The 27,224-nt window shown below is 36.0% G+C and overlaps 1 long non-coding RNA gene across 1 annotated transcript; it reads right to left on the reverse strand.

The window, feature by feature from the left end:
• Positions 1-12,600: 12,600 nt before the first annotated feature.
• On the reverse strand, positions 12,601-26,792 carry LOC127866945 (uncharacterized). Its single transcript, XR_008043174.1, has 5 exons — positions 26,758-26,792; positions 23,792-23,927; positions 22,452-22,505; positions 16,618-16,758; positions 12,601-15,763 (listed from the first exon to the last, which is right to left on the reverse strand). It is a non-coding gene; the product is annotated as an uncharacterized LOC127866945 (long non-coding RNA).
• Positions 26,793-27,224: the final 432 nt, after the last annotated feature.

A 27,224-nucleotide genomic window follows, 5' to 3' on the forward strand; every position in this document is an offset into this window, starting at 1 on the left:
CAATCATAAAACAACAAGTACTATTCAATTATCTAGGCAAGCTTGTTCAACAATATTAAGCTGCACTATACTAGTGATAATTGTATCTTGTGTGGTATTTAAGCCATCCCGTCACAGGGGTTTGATTTTTCCTCCTTTTAGCTGATTTCCTCCCTTACACCCCTGCATCTTCATCAAGAACAAGAGGTGGCTGTAAGTTTGAAAGTCCTCCACACAGTTTAAATATTTTGCCTATTCGTTTTGATAAAGTTATTGGAATTACTCCTTGCAAAATCCTGAAAGTCTTTATGCGTGCCATAGCCATTTCAACATATATTCGCAGATTTGCAATTCTTCGCGTTTCCTCTACTTGTCTTCTTGTAAATCGCTTCAATTTAAGTGGCGGGATAATTAAATGCATACCCCTCTCGGTAGTTAAGTCGGCAATGAGAAAACCTTTGTCAGCCATAATAGCGTCACCTCTATCACACAAATCAAGGATTCCACAGGACCTTGTAAGTTTTTTGTCACTAATACTACCTGCCCACAAATCTGACACAAATGTAATAACACCTGATGGGCTTATACCAACTAATGTTTTATATGTCATGTGTGATTTGTTATGAGAGTACATTAGATATTTGTTTATTAAAGACTGTGGATTTTCAGTAAAGATCTCGGTACAATCAATTATTACTCGTGTACGTGGATAAACAGTACGAAACTTTGAAGGCATTGTCATGTCTATAACATTTCTTGTAGGCCATGTCAGCAAACATTCCAATTTAATATTTAGGTAATCTATCCATTTATTGATAATAACAGGGCATGTTGATGTTTTTCACTTGAAATCTGAAAGCTAAGTCTTCAACAAGTAATCCAAGTCGCAAGCGCATGAGAACAAGGAAAAATTCATCAATCATTCGAAGTTGCCGAGGTCTTCCTTTTTTATTTCCCGTTGATTGTCTTTGTGTAGATCTTTCGGCATCTCCCATTTCATCAAATAAAGCATGAAAAGTTACACCATTGAGTAAGCGAGTATAAAACATAACTTTTTTGTCATTTTTACACACATCTTCACTTGTGATATCGGGTAGCTTGCAATGAATCCCTATGGATACGAAAGTCTTTTGTATACTGACATCAGACGGCTCTGTCTGAATTAATTTTGACAAATAGGTTGTTGCACATGTCTGAGTACGTATTTCTGAATAAGGTCTAGCATAAAAAATGTCTGGCTTATCATAAGACATGTAAGGGATCACATTATTTGTCTGTTCACATTTATTTACATTACGAACCGTCCACAATAATCATGCAATTGAATAGATCCTTCTAAATAGTTGCCGGAAAATAAATACGGTGTGTTTTCCCCTTGCTCTTCATCGTGCAGATCATACATATCCGTGACTTGTGAGTGATCTTGTTCCCCAGTGAATTGATCACACCCACTTTCATCAAAACAAGATTCCAACACCTGAAAATAGACAATATGAAATGGAAATTAATTTCCTTGAATTTGATTCAACATACATTGTTTTTGGTAATTAACGACTCGCCCCTTTACGAATCCGGGTCCGTTCGCCCTAATTTCTGTTCGCCCTAAATCCTGTTCGCCCTAAATCCTGTTCGCCCTGGGTCCGTTCGCTCTAAATTTTATTATCAAAGCAGGGAAGCAATAAATATAACGAAATTTTTTATCTTTTAAACATTTTTATATATAAATGACAACTTAAGCTACAAACTTGCCAACATGTGTGAAAAATCAAGACGGCGCTCTTTAACGTGTAAGCGTCAAAGGCCAGTAATTTTCTCTAATTGTTTATTATATTAATTAATGAAAACTTTATGTTACACCTTTATTGCCCGGGCATGAGGCTGTTCCTTAATGCGCTGTTTGACGTATAACAAAACATATATACGATAATGCTTTACTGGGAATTATGCATATGCGTAAAGTGTCGTCCCAGATTAGCCTGTGCAGTTCGCACGGGCTAATCAGGGACTACACTTTCCGCCTTAACTGGAGACATCATTTAAAGGTGCCTTTTCACAGATTTTGGCATCATTTTTTAACTTATTCATTAAATGCTTTATATCGATAAATGTAAACATTGGATCGTAAAAGCTCCAGTAAAAAATTAAGAATAAAATTTAAAAAAAGGAAAAGAACATTGCCCGGACCAGGTTTCGAACCAGTGACCCCTGGAGTCCTGCCAGAGTCCTGAAGTAAAAACGCTTTAGCCTACTGAGCTATTCCGCCGAGTACACTTATTGACGTATTTTATACCTTATATAAGCAATCTTCGTAGTTTCACAAAATTTAACGACAAAAACAGAACTCTCCAAATTATTCAATCGTTTCGCGTTGCAATGCTTTATAATTTTTAGGTTTTAAAATCGTCAAAAGATGCATATAATGGCTATATTAGACCATGGTAATGTTCAGTATTACTGTTTCCTCACATATATCATAACTAAAACGAAAATTTGCGAATCTGAAACAACTTTTTTCAATTTTGTCAATTTACCAAAGCGTGAAAAGATCCTTTTAAACGAACAATTCCATAAAAGCTGAAATTGTCGTCCCATGTTTTAATGAATAATTTAAATATGTTAAAACATTACGTTTCATTTACAATAACTTACAATGGTGGAATACTTCGCTCTAAGAGGAAGCTTCGGGTCAGCTGGGTGCACGTGCTCATTGGAGCATAGACGGAAGTCACTGCCTTTCTGTAGGACTGTCGCGTGACAACGCGTTTTTTTAAATCGCACGCTACACCGCCAGAATGTGGAACTCTTGTTAGCATTCTGGAAATATGTGTATTATCTTACATGGCAATCGAGTACAGTATAGTTAAGCACATTTTATGAAATTCATAATCATTAATGAAACGTTCTCGTAAATTGAGTTGCCCATCGATTGTTGGTCATTGTTGGTGAGTGCTATTTCATCTTCATCCGCATCGGTGTCGGTGATTTCTGGCCAGTTTCTTTCCTCACACTGTTTGCAAACCATCATTCTGTTGGGCCTGATGATAGGCCTCATTGCGGAAGAGAAACCTATCACGGTACCGAACATTTTTGGTTTTTGCTTATACAATAAATGGTCTTTTTAATTGAAAAGGCGGACGAAATCGACGAAGGTTATAATATAAATTGACATGTTATCTCTCCGTTTGGAGACCGTTCACATAATTTACGAAATTGGTCTTTAAGTTGCGCTGCTTACCATTTTAATATTTATATAATTAAATAATAATAATCTTATACCTTAATGTATTTATTATAATTGAACATTTTCTTTTAGGCCAATTTCTACACAATTAAAAATATACCGCTCTGTTTCATTTACATAATTTATGTTTATTTACTTAATCATACGCTTTTAATCATATTAAAGATAATTTCTAAAAAAAATAATAATAACAGTTCTGTTTTATAAACATGATTTATGCATGCATCAATATTTAGTATACTCTTTAGGATAATAATTTCAACTTAATAATCATATTCTACATAACTAATTTCCATATGATTTAGTAATTGTTCTCAATGTTAACTAAATTAGGTTAAAACGACACTCAATCAATCAATTAACACAGACCATTATCTCTTTAATATCTTAATTAATCGACAACGATCAATAAAGGCCAGTTGCTACTTCACACAGCGCAATACAAGCGAGAATTATTGGAAATTGATCAGTTTAGTAAATTGAATATTGATAATGTTTTTATTGAGATTTAATGATGTTTATATGAATTTTAAATTTATTTGCCTCTGCAGGGATCGACATGATTACAAGAATATAGATAATCCGACTGACCGATGGTTATATATTGCTGAATGAAAGAACCATAAACAACGCAAGAAGTTACACTCAAAATCTCATAATCTTAATGATTATAATACACATATTAATGTACAAATAATTTATAAATTTAATATATACAGCTTATATATAAAATAATAAATGATGCACTTTATATTGTGTACATTGTGTTCATACCCCGATATGAAAATGATAATAAAGGGCGAACGAACCCAGGGCGAACGGACCCAGGGCGAACGTGTAACTAGGGCGAACGGACCCGAAACCCCCTTTACTGACTCGCCCCATAACGATTTATCCCACGTATATAACGACTGGACCCGCATATATTACGGCTCGCCCTATCAAAAGAAAAAGGTCAAAATCGCTGTATTCATCGCAAGATAAAACACATGTGGTTGATCAATAAAAATATGGCATTGTGCATAACATTATATTCATTGTACTTCTTATATTTATTTCAATAGAACTGGTTCAAGATATCATGCTTATATTAATTTCGACAACAAAAATGGAATGGCCTGTTTTTTCAAATTCAAGGTTTTTCAAAAACAGAAAAAAGTATCCAAATGCATTTATCTTTTGCACTTTTAGTTTTATTTATGTAGGTCAACTACGCTCGCCACTTTAGTGAATCGCTTAACTTTACATTACATAATTATTTACATAATTAATCACAAACCTTTGTTGAAAGTTTTTCTCGGTCTTGAATGGTGAATACACTATGCACAGGGTTGTTTTTGTTGTAAAGGCCATCAACAAAGTGTGCCGAACAAAGACGATCATTCTTCTCGGTCAGTGAAAATTGTGGGCTGACATTTTTTAAACGTTTTATCCAAGCCCTTTTCAATTTTTCATCCGATGGAAATCTACTTAGAGTAATTATACGTCCATCCACTAATTTTTCTCTGTAATTGCTACATATACAGCAGTACTGTCTCTTTTTTCCGTTGACTTAGGAAATCGTGTCGTGTTATCGTTGTCCGCCATATTAAATTTGCTCTCCAGTCACAGTCGCGCGTTAACTCATCGTTAGAGAGTATTCCAGGGCGATAACTTTACCGATAAATTAAAGCCTTTCCGAAAGGGACTACTAAGAGGCTGGAACTGGATGGTTGGGGGAAGAGCGGTTGTAGAGTGAATCATGAAAAGTCGTTCTCACAGACGATATCATCGCTCTCAAAGCTGGAAACACTAGATATTACAATGGATGAATTCACCCCTTGTGTGCGGGAGGCTCTTCATGGTCTGAATATCAAGAGTCTGACTCTGAGCAGTAAGGAGTGGGGAGAGTTGCATGCAGAGTCGTTGAATCAGTCGCTATCATCGCTCAAGAGGCTGGAAATACTTGGAATTGGTGTGACTGAAGACAGTCCTGGTCTGTGGAAGGCTCTCCATGGTCTGAATATCAAGAGTTTGAGACTGGATGGTTTGAAGGGGGAAGGTTTAAGGATAAATCATTTAGAGCCGTTGTCTCATTCGCTATCATCGCTCGAACAGATGAAAAAGCTTACCATTCACGTTCAAAAAGACAGTCCTTGGGAAGCCATTTATGGTCTGAATATCGAGTATTTAAATCTCAGAATATATGATAACAGGGGAGAATTGCATGAAGAGTCTTTGTCACAATCACTATCATCGCTCATGAGGCTGCAAAAACTTGAAATTCATGTGGATGAAGATATTACTGGTTATTGGGATTCTTTCTATGGTCTTAATATCAAGAAGCTGCGTGTGTTTTGTAAGTGTAAAGTATAAAGAGTCGTTGCATCATTTGCTATCATCGCTTACACGTCTGGAAACACTTAGTATTGATGCGGATGAAGCCTGTCCTGGTTTGTGGGAGGCTCTCAAAGGTTTGAGTGTCAAGAGTCTGACTATTAAAGGTGCGAACAAAGGTTAAAGAGTTGTAGTCTCAGTCACTATCATCGCTCACACAGCTTGAAACACTCGATATGGAAGTATTGAAGACAAGTACTGGTCTGTGGGAGGTTCTCCATACTTTGAATATCAAGACTCTGAGTCTGAGTCTTCATTGGATTCAGTGGACCGATTTGCGTACAGAGTCATTGTCTAAATCACTTTCATCTCTCACACGTCAAGAAACTCTTAATATGATTGTGTATGCTAGTGTGTATGCAGACATTAGTTGGTCTTGGAAGGCTCTCCATGGTCTGAATATCAAAAGTCTGAGACTGAGTCGGATTCATACATGTAAATATTTGCAAGCAGAGTCGTTGTATCAGTCATTAGCATCGCTCACACAGCTAGAAACGCTTAGTATTGAGTTAGATCCTCACAGCCGTGGTCTATGGAGAGGTATCCATTGTCTGAATATAAAGAGTCTGAGCCTGAAGAGTGAGGAGTGGGGAGGTTTGCATAAAGAGTTGATGTTCTTTTCACTTTCATCGCTCACACAGCTGGAAACTCTTTGTATTGAGATGGAGTGTGATAATCCAGGTCTGCGGGAGGCTGTACATGGTCTGAATATTAAGAGTCTGAGTGGTTTGTGGAAACGTACTGGAATTGACGTGAAGCATACAGTGTCGATGGCAAAGACACTTGCATCGCTCATACATCTAGAAACACTAAGTATTGATGTGGAGCATGAGAGTCCTGGTCTCTGGGAGGCTTTCCATGGTCAGAATATCAAGAGTTTGAGTCTGAGTGGCGTGCGTAAATCTTCCGGTATTGATGTGAAGCATGCGGAAACGTTTTCTCAGTCGCTATCATCACTCACACAGCTGGAAACGTTAACACTACATGTCCATACATACATCGCACTGCAGGTACCTCAATCATTGAAGTATTTAAATATCTACTCTGACACAATGCTTCCATCCAAAGTACGCGAACTTGTGGACTCACTGGCTATATATACTCATTCAATTGGGATTAAGCTAGAATTTGGTTGTGCTTCTAGTATTAATCCCCAAGAACGAATCCCAGTTCAGGAATACATTCCATTTCAACAGGATCTTGCTGCACGGAAAAATGTTGCAATGAAACGATTCCGAATATATGAATTGCCTGATTCTGCCGGTTATGCCTTGTCTGTACGTGACATTGGTGATGTTGATGACGCTGCTAGCGATATCCTTGAAGATGATGTTTATAAATGATGCAGGGGACAAAAATACCACTCGTCCGCTCGTATTGACGAGTGAAATCTTGACAAGACGAGTGGATTTTCCTGAAGCTCTCGTCCTACAGGACGAGTTAAAATAAGCTGACAATACAATAAAATATGTACATGTATTTTCTGACAAATAAGACTCGTTTTCATTAAATAAAATCATTGTCTTAAAGCATATCTATTCCGAAAGTAGAACGCAAATGAACCGGAAATTGCAATTGTAAATTTCATACAGCAGGTGCGCGTTGTTATGCAAAACTGCGTCCCGAGTAAATATTGACTTTTTGGTGTAAACTTTGCGCGTCCATGTTGACAGGGAACCATCCGACTGCATTCACTGTAAGTATTGATTTTTAAAGAATTATTTAACCCCGAAGAACGGCTTTAAACCAGTCTGAATTTCGTCAGAAAAGGACTGACAAACGAGCGTTCTTTAAAGTTGGCGGGAGCGATGTTCAAACGTCCGAAACGGAAAGCACACGAGCATTAGAAAAAAGGAAAACAAAAAATGTTCTTCATTTATTAATTTGTGTTCCTCATAAATAAAGTAACTTATTTCACTGCTTTTGTGATCAGCTGGCATGAATAACTGAGTAAGCAGCATTTTAGCAGTGATATAAGAAACTGTATTAATCATATCAGCCCTTTGCAATCTTTATTTCACACATATTTGAAGGACAAGATCATGTGTTGGCAGGACGAGTGAAAATTTTAATGCACTTGTCCTGCAGGACGAGTGCAGTTTAGAAATATTTTTGTCCCCTGTAATGTATGTTGACATTCATTCACAACACTATATACAAATGCTCATCTCAATTTTAAAAGAGATATTTCGCCGGAGCTTTTCTCGTATATGTAGTTATTATTAAAATCAACACAATTATGTAAATACGGCTCCTAAGTCGTTAATGCCTTGAGATTCAAATCAGTGATCAATATAATGTTTATTTTTGCTACCGAACAAGTGACAAACTACATGTACTAAACGAAATAAAACTGTAGACAGATATGACGTTTATGCTTTGTGTCAATGTTATTGTATAAGTTTAAATTCAATGTATGCCTTTGTTTTAATGACTTATACAATTTGGGACATGTTGATACAATTTTATTAGTGCGCTTTTAAGCATGTTCATGTTCACATAATTGACATGACGCCTTAGCAGTGATCGCTCCGCCCACTTAATTACGTGGCTCAGCGGGAAGAAAACCTAGACAAGCTAACACCAAAATGGTTTCTTTGCCTATAGACTGCATATAGATTTACGCGATATTCCGGATGATTTTATGGACTTGTTTTACACCATATTACACTTGTAAAGGGGTTGATGCCATTTAGTTATTCTGCAAATGCAAAAAATATACGATTAAAGAGAACATCAGCTATTTATAATGGGTAAATCGGTACATTAAACACGCTCTCAAACGCTTGGGCGCTTACCGAAATCGAACCCTTTATTACGTGTAATGGTGGTATTTGCAATAAATTAACACTTCACCGGTATTTACCTGAGTTATTAACAAAATTATTACCCTAACATTTTCCCTACCCGTGTATTTGACACGAAATAGCGCTTTATAACTGGGAATTCGGTGAAGTTTTACGCGCTTTCTGACGCCGGGTGGGTACCTCATCCAACATGTTATTTCGTATAAAAGTGATATTAATCATATTAAACATTGCTTATAGGACATTTATCAATCACTATAATTTAGAGCGCAAAAAACAACACAGTAAGTTTGGACATTTTCTGATATAAAATTAGCGTTGTACGAAATGGAATACGGTCAGGCTATTATAAACTAATAAGGCTACCAATATCAGACGCTCGCACAGGTACCGACTTCCCCGAAGTTACCGCATTTATTGGTTAACTAATATCAGTAATAATAACTCTTTTGCAATAGCATTTATCGATACGTCTTTATTTAAATAATAACACAATGGTTTTCACTTGTTTCTGACACACACAGAAACGCGATTTTTAACGGGGATTTCGTAAAGTTACACGAATTGGGTACCAAAATTCTCAATTATTTTACATGTACACGTGACATAATACATACTTAATAATGCTTATTTATTGCTTATATGACTTATATGACATTTCAAGTTTGTGGGATAAATAAGTTTTCTATAAAGGGGATCTCGGTAATTCTTAAAGCTTCCACTCGCTCTTGCCAAGACCGCATTGCCGCGTTGGAAATGGTATAAATTTAATTCATTTAATTTATCTTTCTGGATACCAAATGTCAGAGTTGCATTAACCCTTTTTACACCGTTTTTGCGATATTTTATTTCCGTTTTTTAATCCAAACAAAATAAACGAAACTCGTTTAAAAAATGAGATCTAGGCATTCGAGCTCCTAGTGTGGATTAAAAGCGTTTATTGGTGACACCACATGAGTGCAAATGTGTAGATACCGTTAATAAGATAATATATCACATGTCACCTTCAAATAACATGTATGATGTCAATTAAGTGCATTACTATCAGAGTAATAAAACACAGCATGAATTAGGCTTCATGCTGGGTTTTATTTCTCTTTAAGTAATGCAGATGAACCTCACTTCTGACCTAGTAACTGATAAAACTATTTAAAAAAAGTGAAATATTATGTGATAATCAGATCGATAACATTAACTATTTAAATCTGCTAGTATATCCGATAAAAATTTATGATAATTGTCTTTGACAGTGTTGACGTTCAGTTGTTCGTGGTGACGACCGCATGTATTTATACATCTCTTACATTTCTCAAGATCTCTTTTCGGCTTTGGAAACGATATAAATTAAATGTCACCAACTAATCTTTCAGGATATCGATTGTCCGAGTTACATAATCCCCATTGACACCGTTTAACTATTTTAATCGTTTTTTTAAGAGGAAAACAAAAGAAACTCGGAATAAAAGTGAACCTTAGCACGTAGCTTGTCTAGAAAATGGCGGACAGGTCGTTGCTAACGAGTGCGCCCGATTAATCGATTGCTGATTGGTGGACTAATTCTAGTGGGCGGAGCGATCATAAATAAGGCGTCATGTCAATTGTCAACGCATTTGACTTCACCTATAAATATTAAATATACAAGATTTAAATTTCTTCTTTAAACAATATATAATTCAAACTGCTTGATGTGTTCAAATGTATCATATAAATATGTTTTATATGCATTGTATGCATAGTGCCTGTCATGATGATCATTTAAAAAAATAATACCCTTTAAACATCGATAATGATAGAGCTTTGTTTTCAGATGTAACAAGAAAAAAATATTTTTATAATAGAAACAACATTTGTCCGTAGATCTATGCTCTCAAATAATGTAGTTTTATTAATGTACATGTCTTATTTATTAATATTAACCAGTAGCGGCAGTTTCGGATTACTCAATTGTTTAACGTGTGTTGCTTTTAAATTGATTGTAAAATAAGTATCGTCATTGGTTAAAATAAAAATAAACATGTCTAGTGAAGATCGGATGAAAACTACTTGAATTTAAAAGCAGACACCATGGTTTATGTGTTAAACTAACTAAGTGACCCAGCGACCTAGTTTTTGACCCGGCATGACCCATATTCAACATTTACCTAGACATCATCTAGATACAACTTCTGACCAAGTTTGGTGAATATCGAATGAAAACTACTTGAATTAGAGAGCAAACAACATTCTGAATGTATAAAACGCACTAAGTGACCCCATGACCTAGTTTTTGACCCAGCAAAGCCCATGTTCGAACTTGATCTAATTGTGGTGGTGGTGATGATGATCATGATGATGATGCTGCTGATGATAATGCTGCAGCTACTGCTGATGATGGTGATGAAATGATGTTGCTGCTGCTGATGAGGTTGATAAGGATGAGGATATAGATGATGATGATGATGCTGAAAATGATCACGATTAACCGAGGAATATTCAATAATTGTTTTTCTTTTATGCTTTCCGGTCGTTTTTCATTGAAATAAAACTGGTATTCTACTGTTTCAAACAGTGAAAAATATCAATATGTTTCACTGTTTTACTGTGAAATGACATCATTTTTTCGACAAAATGACGTCATAAATCCAGCGATATTATCCAGTCAGACTCTTTTACAATGTAAATAAACGGTGAAAAAAGCATACAATAAAAATAACATTTGTTGGATTCGATGGAATATCGATTTTAATTCACTCGTGATCATAGAAAATATATTTTTGGTTGCGCAACTCGTGAACATATTATTTTATATAATCACTCGTTAAACAAGGGCTGTTTGTAAAACATGCATGACCCTCATATGGGCTGTCAGTTGTAGTGGAAGCCACTGTGTAAATACGTTTTTTGGCAATGTGACCTTGACCTTTGACCTAGTGACCTGAAAATCAATAGGGGTCATTTGTGAGTCATGATCAATATACCTATGAAGTTTCATGATCCTAGGCATAAGCGTTCTTGAGTTATCATCCAGAAACCATTTTTCTAAGTTGAGTCACCGTGACCTTGACCTTTGACCTAGTGACCTGAAAATCAATAGGGGTCATCTGCGAGTCATGATCAATGTACCTATGAAGTTTCATGATCCTAGGCATAAGCGTTCTTGAGTTATCATCCGTAAACCATTTTATTATTTTGGGTCACTGTGACCTTGACCTTTAACCTAGTGACCTGAAAATCAATAGGGGTCATCTGCGAGTCATGATCAATGTACCCATGAAGTTTCATGATTCTAGGCATAAGCGTTCTTGAGTTATCATCCGGAAACCATTTTACTATTTCGGGTCACCGTGACCTTGACCTTTGACCTAGTGGCCTTAAAATCAATAGGGGTCATCTGCGAGTCATGAAGTTTCATGATCCTAGGCCTAAGCGTTCTTGAGTTATCATCCGGAAACCATCTGGTAGACGGACATTCGGGCATACGGACTGACATACGGACCGACATGTGCAAAACAAAATACCCCCTCTTCTTCGAAGGGGGGCATAATAAAATCGATATCCCATCGAATCCAACAAATATCCTCTATATATAACAGGCAACCTTTGAGCATTTGTTCATAAAAATATGTATTAATACAATTCGATATACACGCGTGTTTTACAACAAGGGAGAGCAACCAATAAATAGAAATTGCAGATACTAAACGTTAATATTGAAGTTCGCAAGGTGTATGATATCCATGATGAAAATGACACAGTATTATTGTGAATGTATATACTAGGATGGTGTTTGCCGTGAATGATGTGTTTTAAAGATATGAACATTACCCGCTTGGACCTGGTTAGAATACCGAGGGAGAAAGTTCGAAATAAATAAATGTGCCTATTAGGAACATGAAATAATGTTAGTAAATATTACTACAAAAAAAGCTTTTAGAACTATTTACAAATACTTGAAAAATGGTCATTTCAAATAATATAAAAAAAGTAAATTGTTTACATTATTTATTATTAGTCTTTATTTAAATAAATAATAACATTTGCGTTTAATAGAAACTAATAAGCATACATTGCCAACATAATATAGTGTCACAAAAGACACACATTTATATTACAAGATTTAGAAATTAAAATTAAGTGTTTTGGCAAATTGGTTTCGTACACTGTTGTATTTTATGACACATAGAAAAGTTTCATGTTACAAAATAAACTATGCATTAATATGTGGCAATTTTGTTTTATGAAATTAGCTGTAACCTAAACTTGTTCAAGACAGTATAATGAACATTTGATCTTCCTCATCAATACAACATTTATAAAATGCAATAAGAAATAAGTATAAGAATAACATGTATACTGAGCAGTCGAGATCAAGAAGACAAAAGGTGGGTCCATACATAAAGTAGTGTACGTGGTATACCCACAGTATTTTCTTGAATAAAAGACAAGTAACAATATTTTGTAATTTACACTGTCCTGAATAACATTTTCAGTAGGAACAATATGCTGACATTATAAGACTCAATTAAATATAATGCAAACTAATTATGTTTTACATGTAAGGTGTCAGAGGGATTGAAATACACGCTTACATCACCTAAGACTGCGTGGAATCTACCTACACCTACAAAAAACAGCGGAAATTCTTCATACAATTTAAGTTATGTAAGCGGAATTTTTTAATTAACTTACAGTGACTTTGACTTGTATCTAGTTTTCCCAAGCTAGGCCTACACGTAAGCTAACAATTCATACAATTTAGGAACAATACCCTAATATAAAAGCGGTGAGCTTACAATTCATACAATTTAGGAACAATACCCTAATATTAAAGCGGTGAGCTAACAATTCATACAATTTAGGAACAATACCCTAATATAAAAGCGGTGAGCTAACAATTCATACAATTTAGGAACAATACCCTAATATAAAAGCGGTGAGCTAACAATTCATACAATTTAGGAACAATACCCTAATATAAAAGCGGTGAGCTAACAGTTCATACAATTTAGGAACAATACCCTAATATAAAAGCGGTGAGCTAACAGTTCATACAATTTAGGAACAATACCCTAATATAAAAGCAGTGAGCTAACAATTCATACAATTTAGGAACAATACCCTAATATAAAAGCGGTGTTACTGAGTGTAGTTTGTCTAATTTTAATAATAGTGACATAGACTTTAACCCAACTGGCTCGAAATGGAATCCAGGTAGGGTATGTAAGCTGGGTATACACTTCCACAAATCTTCAGCACATTATCTCAATCCAATCATAAGTAATTGATCAAAGAACATAAACTGTTGCTGCTTATTCTCAAGTTTTAGATGCATAAATATTGACCTATAACGAATGGCCCCTAATTTACTTCTGAAGACTGAAATTTAATAAAAGCAAGAGAAACTGTCGTCCCTTATTAGCGCTCGTAGACTTCATAAGACTCATCTGGGGCAATCCTATACGCACATGTATTGAATACATATTTTTCCAAATCACAGCTCAAGTATGTTTATATGAAGTCACTTTCTAAATGCAGGACACATTCTGTTAGGCATATATATGTAGCATTGTCCCAGTATTATCTATATCAAACTCTAATTTTTATTTAGCAATAACAAACAATAGCAAAATACAACTACATTATTGAAAATAATATTATCTTAAAGTCCTACGGTACATACTAATAATAAACACCTTAAAAATGCATTCTACTTGTTCTACTTGAATGTTAATGAACCCAAATAAAATAAGTTTATCCCGATACATACTTTTGGCTATTGCTAGACGCTCATTTAATACTAATGTTAATATTGTTCAAAATACAACAATGTATACAATTAATTTAAACAGACAAAAACATGGTAGTCTATGAAATATTCCCAAATGAAACAGAACATTTCATTTTAATCTATAACAAATTCATACAGGGAACTATATACATATTATTACATATTTCAATAAGACATAATATCATTTATAAATATTAAATACACAGGATCAAATAAATGTTGACAATTATGCATTTAACGGGTGCTTCTTAAAAATTTGCATTTTCCGCTCTACACTGCACTGCATAAAATTGAAACTTCACAATGCACAATCGAAAAATGCTATCATAAAATATTTTGATCATTAAATTATTAAAATGAAGCAAGTAATAATACAAACTGGTGAAATTCAGCAGAAATGCAATATTAAAGTTAAAACAACAAAACCTTATCAAATTTTGATAATATAATAAATATAATTTGTTTTGTGTATTCAAACATATCAACACAATCTAAATGGTTTTGTAAGCTACATTGAAATAAGAATTATACAAAATATTTCTGACATTAAAGCAAAACTTATAACAATTATAATTATCGTATACATTCATGTGCAAGTAATTAAAGATGGTTTATTTGTTCATATGTTGTGAAAAGAGCGTTTTACTATAACAATGAACACACAAACTACTTGAAAACAAATGTGGCATTCACTATTTTCCACATTCCCAAGAATGGTGAAATTCAGCAGAAATGCTATATCAAAGTTAAAACAACAAAACGTTATCAAATTTTGATAATATAATAAATATAATTTGTTTTGTGTATTCAAACATATTAACACAAACTAATCGGTATTGTAAGCTATATTGAAATAAGAATTATACAAAATATTTCTGACATTAAAGCAAAACTTTTAAGAATTATAATTAGCGGTAGACATTCACGTGTAAGTAATAAAATATGGTTTATTGGTTCATATGTTGTGAATTGAGAGTTTTACTATAACAATGAACACATAATCTACTTAAAAACAAATGTTGCATTCACTATTTTCCACATTCACAAGAATGGTACACCTAATGTGAAATCAGCAGTACATCAAAACATAAAATAACATCAACATCTCCAAACTTCACGTACCATAACATGTTGAACAAATTTGCTAAATAAATTGTTAACATTTGACCAAGAGAATATTTCTGATATTAAAACACAAAAATGTTCAATCGCTTGTTAATTTTGTCTTATAGGTTTATTATTGGCTTCCATTTTAAAGTAGTTTAAATGGCGATTTTCACAGCAATAACATAATGAAAAGTGTGGAATATTTTCACTGTTTACTGTTTGAAGAATTGCATCACCAATTCGATATCAATGATGTCTGTCACATAACCAGAGTAACATGTGTAATATTCTAATATTTTACAAAACATCAGTCAGTCAGTACAAATTTAATAACCTCTGGTCCGATTTTCAGGTCTCCAGTGTCAAGGTCACGGCCCGTGTAGAACTGGGCCCACACTGGACAGTGGTCACTCACAACCCCGCCCCACGTCCAGCCCTTAGGGATCCAGGGACTGGACAGGCCCTCTCTCACGACGTCACATTGACCTGTACAGGGGAATAATATATATATTACCATAAAACCGTCTAAAACAACATTATCGTATACTTCTGATAATCATATTCGCAGATTTTAAATCGGAAATGAACAAACATTAACAAATTATCACCATATGTTAAGCTTTTCAACAATTAGTTTGCATATTTACTGTTGGATTATTTGCGGAAATAATGGCATCAACATAATTAAATCTCCATGGTTTGACAATATGATACATTTATGTTCATTTGAGAATCAGGAACAAGAACTTATTGATAAACATTTTCATTGATAAACATACTTAATTCAATCGATATTTTTTACCTATAAATCAATGGTAAGCAAAGTTTAAATAAGCAAATTCATTGAATTGATATCCCCCGCCATTATGCTTCTGGACACAAAAGTAATATATCGGACACTCAAAAAAGGATTTTTTTCAAGATACAAAGGGCCATAACTCCATTATTAACAGATGGTGTTCAATGCCATTTGGCGTGCATCATCCTCTTATCCATATACATACTCATTCAATGAAATCCGCCAAAGCACTTTCAAGATATGGCTCCGGACAGAAGGACGGACAACACCAAAACAATATCCCTCCGCCTGTGGCGGGGGATAATTAATATCAACTGATGGAAATCTTGAACACAAATCTTTTACAATACACAAAGCTTTAAATCAGCAAAATCAAACACAATATAACAACCATATTAACAAGCACATTTGTTGAATTGATATCCCCCGCCAAAGATAAATTTTGAGATGGACTGACAGATGGACGGATGGACAGACAGACTGATGAACAACGCCAATTCTAAATCCCTCCGCCTTTGGCGGGGGATAAAATAATTCTTACCAGTGAACACTTGTTTTGTCTGTTTAGATATCCAGATATTATCGTATGTCTTGCTGCCTTTTTTGTTGGCGTCGCTTATGTTTGTGAAGACACCGTCCGCAATACAATTGTGATAGCCTAGATTTCGAAGAGCATAAAAATCTAAAATAAACAAAAACATCATTCTTTTAATATTAGACACCTTATATGAAACATATCTAATTGAATTTTTGAATGCACATAGTTTTGACAAATTTCAAACTTAATTCAGAACAACTTTTAGTAAAGTGACGTACTTCAAGAATAAGAAGTAATTCCAACTATCTATGGAGTAGCCTCCCTTATATGTTATAATATATGTTATAACTGTTGCCAGATTATTTTTGCATATAGCTAGCAACCCTACTTTATGAAAAACACTGTAGCTACAGAAAAACAATACATCATGGAAAAGGGAGAAGATAGACCTCCTGGAAGCCGCCAGGCCGAAGAACATCATCTCCACCAGGACCAACACCACCATCCATACATGTACCAGACTGGGGAGACAGCACAAGTTGGAGGAGATATAAGGAAGTTGAACTGTCATAAAATCAGCGAATAATAATGGATTAATTCTAGGGAGAAGCAATTGACTTCCAGCAAGTTACTGCTGCACTTGGGACATAAGCAAGAGGATGCAGCACACACCCTGGCAGAAGCCCTGATGCTGTAAAAGTCAGAAAGTATGTACCCATCAAGTGATGAGAAGATGTTGATTCGGATCATCTTCTCCTTGTGACTCAATTGAAACTGAAGCAAAAGAAAAGATAGACAGGGAAGTCAAGCAAACACCAGCGTTACAACACCACTATGCTAAAAGACAACTGGATAAAAAAAGAAAAGTTTATGGTCACTCTATCCAACAATTTCCAGATCTTAAAGGAGCTGCTTGAAGAAGAGAACAGCAAAAGTGGCAGCAAGTGAAAGAAGCAGTGCCTTAAATATGCCAACAAGTACTTGCTCCAAAGATGTACACCCGCATGGCTACCAGCAAAAACACTACATAACATTGAAACAAAGAAGAAAAAGAAACTAGGGCCAACACTACATAACATTGAAACAAAGAAGAAAAAGAAACTAGGGCCAACACTACATAACATTGAAACAAAGAAGAAAAAAAAACTAGGGCCAACACTACATAACATTGAAACAAAGAAGATAAAGAAACTAGGGCCAACACTACATACCATTGAAACAAAGAAGAAAAAGAAACAAGGGCCAACACTACATAACATTGAAACAAAGAAGAAAAACAAACTAGGGCCAACACTACATAACATTGAAACAAAGAAGAAAAAGAAACTAGGGCCATCACTACATAACATTGAAACACAGAAGAAGAAGAAACTAGGGCCAACACTACATAACATTGAAACAAAGAAGAAAAATGAAATAGGACCAACTGCAGCTGAACAAGAGCAGAAAAAGCAAAAGCACAAGAAGAGCACACATAACCAAATAGGAATGTCAAGCGACTTTACTGAGTAACCAAGCAGATCTACATAAAGACGCTCGTTAAACAAGCATTACAGAAAAGAAAGCATGAAAGAACAGAACCAAGGGCCTGTACTCAATCACCAAGAGAATATCAGGAAAATATGACAAATAAGAGCCGCAAGTAATGGAAAAGATATGAGGAGTGAAAGCAGACAACGAAGTGCAGAAGAAGAGATGGATCAAGCCATTCCAGGAGCTACTATTCAGGCCAGCTTCTGCTAAGCCACCAGATAAACCACAAGCGATCTGCCAATCAAGTGTTGCGAAGAAGAGATGGATCGAGCCATTCCAGGAGCTACTCTACAGGCAAGCTTCTGCTAGGTCACCAGATATACCACTAGCGATCTGCCAATCAAGTGGTGCGTATTCAAGAAGAAAGATATCCACCGCGCAATCAAGCAGTTGGAGATCCGCAAGTCTGCAGGACCTGACAGCATACTGCCAATAGCTCTAAAGGCTTACATCGAGACCAGGGAGGAGTAACTCTACACGCTCTTCAGCATGATATGGGAAGACAAAGTATCATATTCCAATAACTGAGGGGTAACGTTGTTTTTCATGTCAGGAAAAGTGTTAATCGCATTATGCCTATCCGAATAAAAAATATTAACCTGACTAGCATCTACATGACCAACGAGCGGACTTACGAAAGATGAGTTCGTGCACGGTCACATCGCAATCCTGCACATCATACTGGAACATTTTCCTGAAGTGTGACTCATCCCTCTATGTAAACTACATCAATTATGAAAATGTGTTTAAAAGAATTGACCAGAAGTCCCAACTGAGATACTACAGAGTGCCAGTAAAGATCATAGCATCATCTGCAAGTCTGATTAAATAATGACCTGCATTAGTGTAAACGGCAGGAAACACACCCACACCTTGGTAGTAGTAACCAGAGTAAGGCAAGGCTGCTTGTTCTCACCTTTTTGGTTCCAACTGTCATTGTGCCCTCGTTGGACCAGAAGCACAATTGCATCTAGTGTTGCAAGCAGTTGGACCATATGGACTATCCGACAATCTAGCTTTTATCTCTGAAACCCCACAGCAGAAGCAGGAAAAATCCAACATTTAAAAAAAAACTTAGCTCGACTGAACCTTACCACTAACAGAGGGTAGAGCAATGATTTCAAGACCAACACATCCAACGCCAAACCCATCGCCAGTCTGCATCCAACACAACAAGGCAATTTCTCACCTGGAACACTCAATGGAAGAGGATGAACAGGCAGCATAGAAACAACTGCCATTGAGACCTGGATGAATCTTAGTTTCCAAGCACATGGGCAAAACATCATAGCTGGGGTTCCTTAACCAGAACTATTACGCCAGGAGGAAACTGACGGGCCCACAGGCCAAGATGAGTTGAGATGAGATATATTAACATTGTTAAATATTATAATCCATCTATGAATTATACTGCAAACAAGAGTTCCACAGTCGGAGATATATGCCTCCCCCCCCACAAACTAGTGACCCCAATTTCAATAGGGGTCATCTACTGTTTAAGGCTAATGCCCATGTGAAGCATCAAGCCAATCGGTCAATTCGCTGATGAATTATTGATAACAACAATTTTCACATTTATTGTGACACTGACCTTGACCTTTAACGTAGTGACCCAAATTTCAATAGGGGTCATCTACTGTAAAAAGCCAATGCGTATGTGGAGTATCAAGACAATGGTTCAATTCGTTGATGAATTATTAATCAGAAACACTTTTTCCACTTATTGTGCCAGTGACCATGACCTTTGACATAGTGACTCCAATTTCAATAGGGGTCATCTACTGTCCAAGGCCAATGCACATGGGAAGTATCAAGCTAATCGGTGAATCAGTTGACAAGTTATTGATCGGAAACAAGTTTACACTTTGTGTGTAACAGTGACCTTGACATAGTGACCCCAAATTCAATAGGGGTTATTTACTGCCGAATGCCAATGCACATGGGAAATATGAAGCCAATTGGTCAATGCGTTTAGGAGTTATTAATGGGAAACTATTTTCACACTTAGTGTGATAGTGACCTTGATCTTTTACCTAGTTACCTAAATTTCATAGGGGTCATTAACTATAGAAGGCCAATGGACATGTGAAGTATCACGCCAATTGGTCAATTAGTTGACGAGTAATTGATCGGAAACGATTTTCACACTTTGTGTGACAGTGACCTTGACCTAGTGACCCCAATTTCAATAGGGGATATCTTCTGTCAACCAATGTAGTGTTTTTCTCAGGAAGACAAAGGGGAATGCCGCATTACTTTTAAAAAGGGCATTTAAGCGCGCATTTAAGCAAAAAGGGCGAAAATGTTCCGTGAATACCTGATTTAGGGAGAAACATGTAATTGCATCAGAGGCGGTTGTGGAAAAACAAAAAATAAACAAGCACATTAAATGGTGAATGGTGTATTTAACTTGCTTTGATTTATTTTATTATATTTAGATTGCAATGTACATTTAAGTTCCATGCTGTTTCAGTAAACTGTACAGCACATCAAACATAATAAAGCAATATATGCATATGAATCTGATTATACACAGAACCACTAACATAAAAATCTTTTCAGATGTTTAACATTGCGAGTAAACTGATCGCTAACAATATGTAAACACTCGTTTGCGTGATATACATTCACTGAGTAGATTACAAATAAATATGTTCTTGCTATCTAAAACATTTGTATGCATTGTTGATTATCACAGACATTTCATTAATTCCTTCTAAATGTATGATCTCCATCGTTAATTCGATCGTTTACGATTGTATTTGCCATTTTTGCTGAGTCACAATTTAATTCTGTATGTCCGCCATCTCGTAAAACGACAGGTGCGCATAGCAAAGTAAATCTTACAATATGTCCCCCTAATACGCGAATTGCATTTTGTTTTATTGGTTAACGTCTTAGAAATTATTGCCCCCTACCGGGTTCATGAAACTTGAAACATGGATAGATGGCAATATGGACATTATGCACGTCATTTCATTTTGTTCCTACGTCAAAAAGAATGGTTGCTAGGCAACAAAGAAACCAGAAATTACTGCTGAAAATGGTGGTTTTCTGGATCCTGTGATAACTTTTAAAGTTCTTCATATTTTTTTTCATGAAATTTAAAACATGGATAGATGGCTATGTGGACATTATGCACTTTTTTATTTTTTTTATACGTCAAAAATTTTGGTTGCTATGGCAAAAAATAAAAATATAAAAATATTTCTAAAATGGTGGAGCAGGTAGGGGACATATATTGCTTGGCAATAGTCTTGTTTCAATAATTAAATATCTTAAAGACGATAACGATAATAAAATTAATTTGTGTTTTTAAATGTAAATATGCGTAAAATATATGTTTTGATATAACTGAATTATGCATGAAATGCACAATTTCCATGAGGATTACACCAAGTTTTTCATCAAAAGTCTCCAAAGTAACAGTCCACAAATTTATCGTGGAGGAGTACACATCACCGACCGTGCACTTGGTATAACAAAGCCTCTGACATTATCTATTGATATTAACGCATGACTAATTCTTAACCACGCGAATCTTCACTGCCTTGGAGCCATTATCTGATACAAGTCGGCTTAGAAGTTGGTCAAGGGGAAATTATGATGTTATCAATAAGGGCGGAAAACAGCGGGTGCCCATGAAAGGGCATTGCCGCGGCCTTTGGAAAGGGCAGCGTAGCGCTAAATGGCTTTGAAAGGGGGCAGCGTGGCCCTTCAAAAAAGGGCATGGCACCGCGCCACGCTAACAAGGCCTGGGAAAAACACTACAAGGCCAATGCACAAGTAAAGTATCAAGCCAATTGGTCAATTGCTTGACAAGTTATTGATCAGAAACGATTTTCACACTTAGTGAGACAGTGACCTTGACCTTTCACCTAGTGACCCCAATTTCAATAGGGGTCATATTATACTGTCAAAGGCCAATGCACATTTGAAGTATCAAGCCAATTAGTCCATTCGTTGACAAGTTATTGATCCGAAACAAACTGGTCTACCGACAGACAAACCGACTGACATCTAGCAAAACAATATAAGTGTGATAGTGACCTCGACCTTTGATCTAGTGACCCCAATTTCAATAGAGGTCATCTACTGTCCAAGGCCAATGCACATGTGAAGTATCAAGCCAACTGGTTAATTCGTTTATGAGCTATTGATCAGAAATGAACTGGTCTACCGAAAGACAAACCGACCGACATCCAGCAAACAATACATGTACCCCTTCTTCTTTGAAGAGGGGCATAAATATCATATTATTTATTAATTTTGATCAGTTCCATAATAAAAATCAAACGACTAACCTTTGGTATCTGGAGACAGGTTAAAGTCACCAAGCAGTATAATATCATTTTCCCCTGCAATGACAAAAGGAAATTTAACAAGGGCTGTTTGTAAAACATGCATGCCCCCCATATGGGCTGTCCGTTGTAGTGGCAGCCGTTGTGCGAATACCATTTTTGTCACTGTGACCTTGACCTTTGACCTAGTGACCTGAAAATCAATAGGGGTCATCTGCGAGTCACGATCAATGTACCAATGAAGTGTCATGATCCTAGGCAAAAGCGTTCTCGAGTTATCATCCGAATATCATTTTCCTATTTCAGGTCACCATGACCTTGACCTTTGACCTTGTGACCTCAAAATCAATAGGGGTCATCTGCAAGTCATGACCAATCTACCTATGAAGTTTCATGATCCTAGGCGTATGCGTTCTTGAGTAATCATCCGAAAACCATTTTACTATTTCGGGTCACCGTGACCTTGACCTTTGACCTAGTGACATCAAAATCAATAGGGGTCAACTGCGAGTCATGATCAATCTACCCATGAAGTTTCATGTTCCTAGGCGGATGCGTTCTTGAATTATCATTTAAAAACCATTTTACTATTTCTGGTCACCGTGACCTTGACCTTTGACCTAGTGACCTCAAAATCAATAGGGGTCATCTGCGAGTCATGATCAATGTACCTATGAAGTTTCATGATCCTAGGCCCAAGCGTTCTTGAGTTATCGTCTGACAACCACCTGGTGGACGGACCGACAGACCGACATGAGCAAAGCAATATACACCCTCTTCTTCGAAGGGGGGCATAAATATTGTAGATATATGAATATTTACTAGTTATATTTGTCAGGCCAGCTAGCTTGGTTGGTAGGGAGCTGGACTGCAAATCCGAGGATCGACAGTGCGTTTCCCGGCAAGCCCACATAAGTTGTGATGGAACATGAAAATCCTTTAAACTGCCGTTCTTCCTGTCTGCAGATTCAAGTAAGGCAGCTGTTAGTTAATGGCTAAATGGCGTGCACTTAGTACTGATAAAGAAGCAAATCCATAAAATGAAAATTAAAGGATATGTTTACATAGTAATAAGGAATTGAGTATACAACGTATAATCTGTGCAACTGTTAATGTTTGTTAAGCTTTAATTTTAGGCTGATTTAAGTGGAATATAAATATTCAACGAACGTTGTTTACATCTGAAATAAAATGTGGCAGAATTCAGTAAGGTTGATTTGGGATATATATGTGGTATTTGTTAAGGAGAGTTAAGGACAATATGTTTGGTCCGGGTTCATTACTCTGGTGAACTGAATATTGTTTTGCCTCAAACAAAACGCCTCATAAAAATTGCTCTATACCTGGCAGAGCAGTCCTAATGGCCTCTATAAGGTTGGGGATATTGTCAATCTCTGCCTGCAGTCGACCGATGTCCTCATTCTCCAAACCGGTTGCCTTCAGATGTACAATTACCAGTGCGCAGTCAAAACCGCTGATCTGTTGAATGCATTTTATACCATATTATTTTTAGATTGCATTGTAAAAGTTTCTACCCCGTAATAATGTAATCAATTTACCAGGGACCCTGATAAATCATCGTGCCCATAAGATGAAGCAAAAATTTATATAAAAACAGTTATGTGCTTCAAATTAAAAGTATTATTTTCTTAGAAATACAAATGTTAATAGGTCAGTTATTTCGTTTTATCATATCACTTGAATATTGTCAAGTTGATTCAATTTGTAGTTGATTTTGTCATTTAAGAATTTGAGAGTCATTTTGTAGTAGAGCTTGTAATTGTGTAAGTCATTATGTAGCTGACCTAGTAATAATGTAGTTGAGATAGTAACTTTTTAGTTGCTAGGTCATGTTGTAGCTAAGTAAGTAATTTTGTAGATGAGCTTGTCATGTTGTAAAATTAGTGAGTCATTGTGTTGTTGAGTAAAACATTGTGTAATGAAGTAAGTCATTTTGTGGTTAAGTCAGTCATTTTGTATAAGAGTTAGTCAATTTTAATTGAGCTATTCATGTTTCACTTGAACTTCATGTTGTAGTTGATAAAAAATACAGTTGAGCAAGTCATGTTGTAGAAAAGTTGGTCATTTTGAAATTCAGTAAAAAAACATTATAGCTTAGTAGGACATTTTCAATTTAGTTAGTCATTTTGTAGTTGAGGCAGTCTTTATGTAGCTTAGTAAGCATTAAGTTGAGTAAATCAGTTTGTAGTTGACGAAGCAAAGTTGTTGTCAAGTCAGTCATTATGTAGCTTAGTAAGCCTTTAGTGGAGTAAATCAGTATGTAGTTGACGAAGCAAAGTTGTTGTCAAGTCAGTCATTTTGTAGCTTAGTAAGCCTTTAGTGGAGTAAATCAGTATGTAGTTGACGAAGCAAAGTTGTTGTCAAGCCAGTCATTTTGTAGCTTAGTAAGCCTTTAGTGGAGTAAATCAGTATGTAGTTGACGAAGCAAAGTTGTTGTCAAGTCAGTCATTTTGTAGCTTAGTAAGCCTTTAGTGGAGTAAATCAGTATGTAGTTGACATAGCAAAGTTGTTGTCAAGTCAGTCATTCTGTTGCTTAGTAAGCCTTTAGTGGAGTAAATCAGTATGTAGTTGACGAAGCAAAGTTGTTGTCAAGTCAATCATTCTGTAGCTTAGTAAGCCTTTAGTGGAGTAAATCAGTATGTAGTTGACGAAGCAAAGTTGTTGTCAAGTCAGTCATTTTGTAGCTTAGTAAGTCTTTAGTTGAGTAAATCAGTATGTAGTTGACGAAGCAAAGTTGTTGTCAAGTCAGTCATTTTGTAGCTTAGGTAAGCCTTTAGTGGAGTAAATCAGTATGTAGTTGACGAAGCAAAGTTGTTGTCAAGTCAGTCATTTTGTAGCTTAGTAAGCCTTTAGTGGAGTAAATCAGTATGTAGTTGACAAAGCAAAGTTGTTGTCAAGTCAGTCATTTTGTAGCTTAGTAAGCCTTTAGTGGAGTAAATCAGTATGCAGTTGACATAGCAAAGTTGTTGTCAAGTAAGTCATTTTGTAGCTTAGTAAGCCTTTAGTGGAGTAAATCAGTATGTAGTTGACGAAGCAAAGTTGTTGTCAAGCCAGTCATTTTGTAGATTAGTAAGCCTTTAGTGGAGTAAATCAGTATGTAGTTGACGTAGCAAAGTTGTTGTCAAGTCAGTCATTTTGTAGCTTAGTAAGTCTTTAGTGGAGTATATCAGTATGTAGTTGACGAAGCAAAGTTGTTGTCAAGTCAGTCATTTTGTAGCTTAGTAAGCCTTTAGTGGAGTAAATCAGTATGTAGTTGACGAAGCAAAGTTGTTGTCAAGCCAGTCATTTTGTAGCTTAGTAAGCCTTTAGTGGAGTCAATCAGTATGTAGTTGACGAAGCAAAGTTGTAGTCAAGTCAGTCATTTTGTAGCTTAGTAAGCCTTTAGTGGAGTAAATCAGTATGCAGTTGACATAGCAAAGTTGTTGTCAAGTCAGTCATTTTGTAGCTTAGTAAGCCTTTAGTGGAGTAAATCAGTATGTAGTTGACGTAGCAAAGTTGTTGTCAAGTCAGTCATTTTGTAGCTTAGTAAGTCTTTAGTGGAGTATATCAGTATGTAGTTGACGAAGCAAAGTTGTTGTCAAGTCAGTCATTTTGTAGCTTAGTAAGCCTTTAGTTGAGTAAATCAGTATGTAGTTGACGAAGCAAAGTTGTAGTCAAGCCAGTCATTCTGTTGCTTAGTAAGCCTTTAGTTGAGTAAATCAGTTTGCAGTTGACATAGCAAAGTTGTTGTCAAGTCAGTCATTTTGTAGCTTAGTAAGCCTTTAGTGGAGTAAATCAGTATGTAGTTGACGAAGCAAAGTTGTAGTCAAGTCAGTCATTATGTAGCTTAGTAAGCCTTTAGTGGAGTAAATCAGTATGTAGTTGACGTAGCAAAGTTGTTGTCAAGTCAGTCATTTTGTAGCTTAGTAAGCCTTTAGTTGAGTAAATCAGTATGTAGTTGACGAAGCAAAGTTGTAGTCAAGCCAGTCATTTTGTAGCTTAGGTAAGCCGTAAGTGGAGTAAATAAGTTTGCAGTTGACGTAGCAAAGTTGTTGTCAAGCCAGTCATTTTGTAGTTGAACGAGCCATTTTGTAAAAGCCAACTTAAGATCTCCCCAGCTTGGGAACGTTCTCAAGGTCTCCTCCAAAGATACCAAGACCTGGTTCTGTCCAGGAAAAGACTCAAAAGCAATAAAAATAAACTTACTAGGTTGAAACTTTAGCAACATGAAACTCTTCGCCCATAAACAACTAAACACTACAAGTTAACGATGAAAGATGGTGCACATTTTCATAAACGACTACACAACCTTGAACGAAGCAATGCAGGGTCGTCTAGTGAAGGGTTTCAGTTTCTTGTCCATAGCCAGGAGGGTAGAGCTTACTAGAGCTACGCCCTGCATTTCATCATACAGGAATCCATTGTACTCGTTACTCTGATGCGAGAACAAAAAGAACAACAATGAAATATAAATTAAGACAGGAAAACTACATGTAGATCAGACAAGAGGGCCTGAAGTCGCTCATCTGTGATACAAAGGAACTTACTTGTTATGAGCAGACCATGATATCATAAGAACAAATGTTCTGGCCAAGTTTCATGAAAATTGAACTTTATAAATGACTTTTAGAGTGTTAATAAGTCTTTAATATAGCCATATAAGGAAAACTGTCACTCCCCTGGCGGCCATGTTTTTCAACTGACCGGAACCATTTTCAAACTCCGACGAGATATCATAAGTACAAATGTGTCATGAAGATTGGACTACAAATGTGA

Source organism: Dreissena polymorpha, chromosome 2, assembly GCF_020536995.1.
Source record: "Dreissena polymorpha isolate Duluth1 chromosome 2, UMN_Dpol_1.0, whole genome shotgun sequence".
Lineage (NCBI taxonomy): Eukaryota > Metazoa > Mollusca > Bivalvia > Myida > Dreissenidae > Dreissena > Dreissena polymorpha.